Consider the following 10,082-nt stretch of genomic DNA (forward strand, 5'->3'; position numbering starts at 1 on the left):
AGGACCAAGAACAATAGATTTGTAATGAGGATAAAAGTATGTGCTATCCTGTGTACTGACCGTGGCCATATGTCAGCCTGTAAACACCACTGTGTGACCTGCAAGTCTCCAACTATGGCCATATGAAAAGGTGGCAAGCCATGTGACAGAGGGTCTGACACCAACACCACTGCAATGACTGCAAATATCTGGGGCAGACATACACAGGATAGCATTCATTTACAAATATCTCTGCACATATCGCAGTACATCCGGAGGTATGGAAGTATCAACCGCACCTGCATATCATATTGAAACCAATTAACAATGGCCCACAGTAAATTCCCGTAATAGAAGTCTATTAAGTGATAGCACTGTAATTAGGGAAGGGGCCCACACACATATATATGGACTACATAGAAATGCAAGCCCCACAAAACTGTATATGCTACGTACACCCGCCTACATCCCCCACACTGTAAACAATAGCAATACAGACTGTAACCACAGCCCAAACATCTAGTTAGTCAATTACATCTGCTGAACCGTTGACATACCTTGTGAGAGACATTTAAAGGTGCCATGCAAAATTGTATCCGTCGTATAACGGAACAAACGGCGATGTTACAGGTGTTTGCAATAGTCCTTTATCAGACGGGTGGGATGACAGGTACAGTCACAGGTAGAATCACACACAATTCACGGGGGACATGACCCCAAAATAGACTTGGCTCTACACAAAGCAGTTGCAATTACACACAACAAAACACAATAGAGGCCGTCTCCCCAAAGGCAGGGCAAATGGCCAACACCCAGGTGGAGAATTCAATTATACCCCACTGCTGCCACGTAATTGGTGAATGGAGTAGCTGCACAGCTGAAGTGCACGTAATTAGTCACACCGGACCACCAATTGGCAGTAAACCACATGTTGCAGGTATAGACGTATATAAGGATGACTTGCCAGATATGCAAACTGTATGCTCATACCATATAACAGTTGAAAGAGTGATACAGAGGAGCGAGATAGAGATGAAACACCAGAACGATATCAAGGTATGTATAACACTAACTGTATGTATAGTATGTTCTGAATTACGTAATGTCAGTGTATGCATAGCCTGGTTTGCAGTAATTAACAGTGTCCGCCATGCATAAAGTGGGGAATGGTATTTATGTAGTGATGTCTCGCTGATCGTACCAATGCTTGTAGAAGATGTGCATCCAGCAGTGGGCCACATGGTAAACAGCACAGACACCACAAGGGATGCAACATGATGGCGTTAAACAGAACAATGTCATATGACCCGCCGTCAGTGGCAGGGTATGTCCAATAAGTACGTGCCATAGCAGGGGATAGTATATGTAGATATACTGTAACGGTACGCATGTGTATGGGCATATAACGTCAATGACATGTCTAAGGTGAACCCTCTGTGCAAGTAATGGTTGAATTATGGGATACTATGTAAAACATGTGTAATGTATAGTACAGTAGATTGATACATCAGATATGTTACACAGGAGAACAGGCATATGATGCATAACAAAGGTATCATATAGTGATGTGAGTACTATGTAATTAAGATATGTATAAACAGTTATGACAAAATAACTATGTACTCCACTCTGTGCATTTACAAAGGACGCAAACATTACTCCCATACTAGAATAGCAGAAGAGATGTGACAGACAAACATGAACATGATTGGCGTGTACAATAACAGTAGACATATGGCCCATAGTCACGGGACATTGTAATAGCATGACAGCCAATCTAACTGGAAGGGCTATACCAGTAACCATGCACAAAGGACATGTAATAGCTGCACAGGTTCATAGTGGTGTACCATGCAGTCCGGCAAGTCAATGTGTAACAACAACTACAGTGTGCACACCAGTGGCACCTCTCCAGGGTAGTGTCCTGTGAACAGAAGAGCCATGTGTAACCTGCATCACTGCACAGTACAGCCACTGCAGTGATCCCTGGCGTACATGTGTCCACCATCCAGCAAGCAAGGTATCACATGAACACTGCTACTGACTGTCCATGCATGATGTACATAGGAAACATATCCCAAAGCATGGTGAGTGTCTGGTCTGGGAATGCAACCCCCAAGCACATGCCACACACAGTCATGTGTGTGCACATATCCATGAGCATCATGGTCATAGTGGCTATTGTGTATGTCATGTATGCGGAGTATATCCATAAACATATTTGCAGACATGGGCCCTGTCTTTGCAGCAGATGTCACCCCTGAGTATGTAGTCTGCAAATGTGTACAGATGTGGTGTCTGTACATAAGCCACATACGTCACCAGGTGTAGCTCAATAAACATCATGGCGTTTTAATGTTGGGGTATGTAAAGCTGTTGTGTAAGGTACACCCTACACGGGGTGTTGTACCCATGGATGTGTGTATATGTCCGGTGTTCAGAGGTACAATGGGTGCCTATGTACCAGCTACACACCCAGGACAGACATGTGTGAACACGTAGAAGGATATCCATGCCACAGTGGCAATGTGGTAATCACAGGAGTGTGTGCGACATACATGTGTCTTACACACATGTACAATGCAACATGTATGTAGGGGAATAACACCTATGTGATAACCAGTGGGAGGATGGTGTACTGCAAAGGTGATGTTCACACCAAGTGTCATGCAGGTAGAGGCCATGATGTTCATATCGGTATCTGTCACAGTGACACCCATATGGATGGGGTCTGTATCAGCTGGTGGAGCAACAACGGCACTGGGTATGCAGTGGTCTGTAAAGCTAGGCAGGGAAGTCCCCTCAGTGGTAGCCTGTACCTCAGGGAAGCATATACCGAACATGAGGGCCCCATGAATGAGGACTGTGGTAAGCCAAGTGTAACTGGATTGCAGTATGTGATTTGGTATGCCACCCTCAGTGTGTGTGTCCCGTCCATTAGCCACATTGCATAACATCCAGAGATATATGTTGTGATGTGCAGGTGGATATGTATGTAGTCAATACCAGAATGGAGAACGGTGCTGAATGGCAGCAAGAGGACAATGCAGGCTGTGTGGACACCCATGTTATCATCAACAACTCTGGCGACTGTAGGAAAGGTGTTCAACAGGTGTAGGAGGCATGCTGTGGCCCCAACAAGACCAACCCAGCTGGCATCAAAGGACTGGGGCACAACAGAGACTCGCCGAATGATGTCCATGGTGATGTGCCCTATAGCCGTGCATAACAGACCAGTGAGGTGTGTAAGGCAATAGTCCCAGTTGTGCAGTGTGGCACCACCTGTGAGGAGTGTTACAGTTGCTGTATGCCAGTCAGGGGCCACAATGTCTGGTACAAGGCTATTACTGAATATAGTGTCCCAGTGGGGAGAAATGCTGTTCAGAGTTCTGTGGAGATCACAGCCTGGGATATTGCAGGGTGACAAGGGGCCTGTGTCCTAGGACATATAGAGTGCAGGTCAGTACTGTGTAGGTGTGACTGCAGGTACACCGCAATGTACCTGCAAGGAATGTGGCCCTGCAGGGAGTGAGAGGGTGTAATGTTAGCAATGAAGCCATCAGACAGGATGTTGCCAACATCACCTGTTACTGTCATGTTCCAGAGTGACAGTTGTATGTGTGAGCAGATGTGGGTATTGCATACGACTATTGACATACCACCAAAATGCTCTGTGGTACATCTCGGAATGTGTTTCAGTAATGTGTATGTAGCTAGTTATGGTGTATGTGATATGGGATCCTGTGGCCCTACCGAGGCTGACCAGTGAGTCACCCCACCCATGGGAATGTACACCACTGTGTAACAGCCCCCACCTGTTGTTGTAAAGTATGTCCTTGGGACTGCACCCCCAGAGTGTCGTCTGTATTCTGGTGTGTACCTGCATGGCTCTGTGTGGAATAGCATGAACCACATTGTTGTGTACATGCTATTGAAGTGCACTGGGGTATGTCTCAGCATTTGCATGTGCATTGTCCACCTGCACGTGTGTCACGACAACAACTACCACTGTCATACGACATCTGTAGTTGGTGTTGTAGTACTCATCTACTGTGTATGCCGTGAAGTGTGTGGTGCCAGTATGTGGCTAACAAGGGTGGGTAGCAGATGTTCGGATTCCACCAATGAGGGGACAACCGCAGGTGTCGAACAGCAGTCACATGTTGGTAGTGTCCATGTCAAGGATACTGTTGGTCTTGGAGGTGGTGTATGGGCTGAACCAGCTGAGCAGAGGTTATGACTCACGCACAGTGTACGCCTAATGTGTCAGTACATGTGCGGCTATCACAGTTAGGTGTGGGTTACTGTCAGTCTCACATTAGTAGCAGCAGTAGTTCCGGACACAGTCATATGCACATGGAGCACCTGTGATGCATTGTGCGAAGTAACCAGCCGGGATGTGTGTACAACATAGTGGAATATGGGGACACCTCAGCTGTTGGTGTGCCAGTCCAGGTACGTGCTTGAGAGGTACGGTCTGTCTATACCCAGTCATTGCAGGTGTGCTCTGCAGAGCCAAGAGGTAGGTCCCAGTCACTGCAGAGATATTGCAGTGGTGCAGTATCAGGTGTGCCTTGCCTGCGTGCATCACAGAGGATGATGCAAACATTGTGTGACATGACCACATGTTTCGCTAGCCTGTTCCCGTTCTGGTGGTGACTGTTATTGGACACTATGCAAGACAGGCAGTATAAAAGCAGCAAGAGACCAACATGTGATCCGTACTCCCAGGGCTGACAGGTGCAGGTCAACTGTGCCACAGCATCATGTTATTTGGCCGGGTCTGTCAAAGTGGACTTATACTAGATGCCTGTGGAATGACAGCAGAAGCAGGAACAACTGTTGGGAGTGACACAGTCGTTCGTAGTACAGTGGTAACAGGTCCGGATGAATGCAAAATGCTTCCCAGGGCGTGGACCACACCAGCAGGGTGACAACACTGGTGGGCTATTGCATGTCCCTGCACACGTAGTCTGTGCCCTGAGTGACAACGTCTGTCACACAAACATGGAAGGGGAGTCACACTGTACCTGCTGACTTGTGGCATGTGTGCATAGGTTATGTTGCAGAACCAGTTACTGGACAGCAGGATGTAAGTGACTATCACCTTGTGTAGCCTGCTGAGTGGAACAGCAGTGTGACTGCTGACAGTCACCTAAGACAGGTGTGTTGAGTATATTCTGACACCCTATTGGCTGTATGTGATGGGCACACGTGTCTGTGGGCTCTAGGTTGGTGTGGTTGTGTTTGGCGATGTGGGCTGTTGGTGCCCACACAGAGTATGGGGGGTACTGTACAAGGTGTCTCCGTATGTGTGGCCTGTGGTAGGGATCATGTGGGACCATGTGATGTGTGGGGTGCATTGCCAATGTTGCACAACCCCACATGACTGTCAGGTGCAGTCAGGGTTGGTGACAGTATAACCCCCAGCAGGGCTGCATATGTGCATCCCCCACAGGCTGTACTGTTGCATGTTGGGAGGTGTGTATTGACTGTGGACATGAGAATAGCTCTATTGCCACATGTACAACATAGTCATTATAGTGACAGGCAATAGCACTGGTACATACCAGTTGGACATGCCTGTATATAAGTGGTATGTGGCAGGTGGACAGGCCGTAGAAACCACCATGTCTCACGAGGTATGTGAGTGATGTGTGTACGACAGCTGTTGTACAGTTATCAAGCTGGAAATGTATGCAGAGTGTACCTGTGAGGACTGGTGTGAAATGGGTGCTAAACTAAGCAGTAGCTCATAACGTGCCAAGAAGCTCTGAACAAGTGCTGAGCATGCCCACACATTACAGATAGGGTATTGTATACTATCAACCCACATGTGTTGACAAAAGTCATGATTGGTGGCACCGCATCAGAACACTGCCGGGTATGGTCTGCAGGTTCATGAACCATTATCAATGTAGATGTTAGCAGTACAGATGTACAAGACAGTACGGATGTTCGGCTACAGATGCCTGTGTATGTCACAGGAGTGTTCTACTAGTGGCCTGTTGACAGACTCACAACTACCAAAGGTGCTACAGTGACATGGGCATATCACACAGTGTCAGCTACAGTAAACTAGGGTTAATGTGTTGTACCCCACCCGCAATGTAGCCCATACCACACAGACAAATGTCAGCCATCTGTGTATGTGATGATGTGAATAGCCATGACCTATGGGCAATTGTTGTCACAGTGTTGTGAACAACATACAGAATGGGCTGTGTGCGTGATGTGTGTGACATATGTGCACATTCTGGTGGATGATATCAGCAATGACACCAGTAGGGGAATACCCCCGTACCCATTAAGAAACACCTAGGCTGTGGTCAACAGTATGGACACTGTGTTAGGGATGGTGTAGTGTAGTACACCTCCCTGAGCTGGAGACATCTCCCTGGCCCTTTAGGTAGTCATCCGAGGTATTCATGACATGACAGGGTGGTATCCATGTGCACAGAGAACATTGGACAGGCATACACAGCACCCGTGTGACCAATATTGGAATACACATCACCCTCCAGGGGTAGGGCCCATGCGTGGATGGCCGATACCAGCCTCCACAATACTCACCTCCAGTATTCAGCATGCTATCCACCTTGCATACAGACATATGCGACACTATGCTGTTAGACATGCTACATGTCCATAGCCTGATCTGAAAGACATACGTCATGGACAACCACCGTCCTACGACTAGGATGGCCACATGCTGGACAGATCCCTGTGACATACTCTCACCATACCATGCAGCTCTGTCCACATAGCTGCACTTATCACCTCTGCCATACATGGTGTGATGGCCGTATGGTAGATGTAGTATCATCTATCTGGATCAGTAATGTGTCACTGATGCCCCTCGTGGTGGCGTAATGAGTGTCAGATACAGCTAGGAAACCCAGCCCGTACATGCTATAGCCAATAACCTTACCTGAGAATGACATCCGACTAGCCATTGTCCCATGTCTATCAGATGTGCAACACAGGTGATCCGTGGCAGGATGTTGATCAGCTGTGCATTGTAGATGTCTATGGAAAAACAGATGCATGTACAGGTTTCCATGCGTAATTGGTGCATTGTCACTGCCCAAGTCCAGTAAGGCTGTGTCTGTGTTGATATGTGACATATCCACAGCATCTAGGTCAACAACATTACCATGGATACATCAGGCATGGGTAGATAGGTAAGAACACCAGTGCATGCAAACAGACATGTCCACATGGAGATTGACGTCACATGCAGTAGGAAAACTAATGAGGTGACACACATATATGGGGATGATATCTAATGCATACTGGGTGTTACATGTGTGGGACACATACATGCCAGTCATGTTAGTGTCATGTTGATTTGCAAAGATAACTGTGCGAATGTACTAGAATGTATGTGCAGCAGTATCACTGTACATGTCTGTAAATGTGACCTGTCACCTTCATCATGTCTTACAGATAATGCTGCATACACGCCTACCAACATATAGTTGACAGGAGGATGATGTCGTAATACTGTACCTCCATGAGAACTACGAGGCATTATTTAGCCATGTGCCACAGCATGCACAGCAGCGGGATGACCTGTTGCAGGATCTTCGCAGGAGGGTCAACGAAGTGGGCGGCCACAACCGCACCTACCAGCAGGTGCGCAGACACTGAACGGACCTCATACATCATGCAAAGCAGTGTGCCACTGCAATCACCAGAGAACAAGGTGGTACGGGTGGTGGGCCACCAACCCAGCCTCCACTCACACACACGGAGGAGCTACTGGCCAGTCTGGGAACACCCTCGGAACAGCCCCCACAAACAGTAGCTGCCATCATGGAGGTGGGTGTCTCCCAACCAATGAGCCTGGAGTTGCCTGGTAAGTCAGTACTGAACATATGGCTAGTATATCCCACGTATGTGCATGTGTCAGTGTACATCATGTAATGTAACAACATATGCAAGGTATGTGGACACACATGCTTTATGCTACCCTGTGTATGCACCATACCTCTGAACTGTACAGGTAATTGCAGGATGTCCAGATGTCTGCCTCATATTGTCGGTGTGTTCCCCTTAATATCTGTCCCTTTCTGGCAAATAGCTGAGGAATGGAGTCATTAAATGATGACATACAGTTGTGTTTATGACTGCACATTCCATTGCAAACCCATGTGCATGCAAACCTATTGGTCTATCAAATATCCAGGTTAGTAAGAGCAATATGTCACAGTTGTCCCTATATGTCCCCCATCATAGTAGGCTTTGTCCACATTTATTGTTCTAAGAGGTTGAGAGGTATGGTATGCACACATGTGCTGACTATATGCTATTGTACAGGCGAATGTGTTAACCTGCACTGTGCACCCTGTGGCTGTCATACAGTCATGGATAATGTTCATACTGCTGTGTCACCCTATACAGGTACCTCTGGCGTGCCGCACAGACAAGAGTCTGATGCAGGTGAGTCTGTCATCAGTATCAGGCATGTCAAAGCATAGATCTATTCACCATGTGGCCAGTTAATACATGGATATACAGGTTGCATCACCCATCATCCACACAGGCCACCCATGTGCAATATATACAACTGAAATGATACACAGACATTAAACTACAGTATTTGTCATTGCTACATGTGTGTCCAGCTGTGCATACAATGGTGGAGGTGTTCTACAATGGAGGCATATGTACTATACAGTGGAACAGAATGTATGGTACACAAACCAGTACCACACAGTGAGCTGTGATATGGGCAGACCACAGGCGTCACCATTGTGTTATATGCCCCTGCAAAGGTTTCACACATTGTGATGTTCCATCCGACATGTCCAAGACACGTAGCGTTTTTGTTGCAATATTGTCACAATTCTCCGTAACCCATACCCCACATACCACACATACACCTGTTGTCTGCATAGCCCTGTGGATGGTGACATAACCAACATCTATGGGTGTATGTCATATGGGACAACACAGACATGTGTGATAGATGGCCATCACATACATGACCAACACATGTGCACACATAGCCATGGGGGGTGGCCAGAGACACGTAGCCACACAGAAGATGGGATATGGATACACCCTGTCCCACTTTGTCCACACATGGTCCAAGTACAGCCATACTAGACTGATTGTACAGGTGATGTGGTACGCTGCACATCATAACTGCTTGTGCACAGCTAGTGGAGGTGTCAGTGACATGTACCTCATAAGATATGTTGAACATGTCTGTGTCATAGCATGACGGTAGTCACCTTCACAGATTCCACTGACAGTGACACCAGGCCACAGAAACAGTACTTTTCCCCCCTACTGTAGGACATCACTGTTAGCTGTGCACCATGTGTGTGGTACATCAATGGCATGTGTGAAATGGTGGCGTGACAGGTCCGCTATGTGTGAACATGGTTGCTAGGCAGCTAACACTCTGTAGTAATGCAGGGGTGTCATCTGTATTTCCTCCAGTGACCTGACACATGACACAGCATGGTTGGGTGTGTATACACCTCAGCATCATAGGTCACAATCCACAGGTATGTCATGGGTATGCATGCAGTTCTGGATATGCAATGTGTACATAACATGCACTGTTTAGCAATATAGACACCTCATGATGCCATGCAATGGCACAGTGTCTGTACATCACACTGTACAGCAATGTAGATGGCCCAATCCTGCCATGCCCATGCACATTTGCTCAACATGCATTGTATCTGTAGGGCATATGGACAACACCGCAATGTGATTCCCAGTACGATGCTGTACATGTGTCATAACACCATTGTGGCAGGCATGCATGCATGTTAATGAACATGTCAGCAGATTACATGTCAAGGTCACGTCAGCCATGTGTATTGTTATCCTGTTCTGGTCCACATGGTGTATCATGGGGATGCATGCATACTACCATGATCGTGTGAATTGCATGGATAATGATATGACACCTGCCTGCTGTAGTGTGCATTCCAGGGTGTGTGCTTACAAACACTATTGATGTCTGAGCTGCATACTGTCAGCTGTATCACAAGCATGCTGCATGCCATCTGTCATCTCACATGCATGGTGTGTCAGTGTGTGTGTGTGTGTGTGTGTGTGTGTGTGTGTGTGTGTGTGTG

Source organism: Protopterus annectens, chromosome 5.part1, assembly GCF_019279795.1.
Source record: "Protopterus annectens isolate FY-2018-M chromosome 5.part1, PAN1.0, whole genome shotgun sequence".
In the NCBI taxonomy this organism is placed as follows: Eukaryota; Metazoa; Chordata; order Ceratodontiformes; family Protopteridae; genus Protopterus; species Protopterus annectens.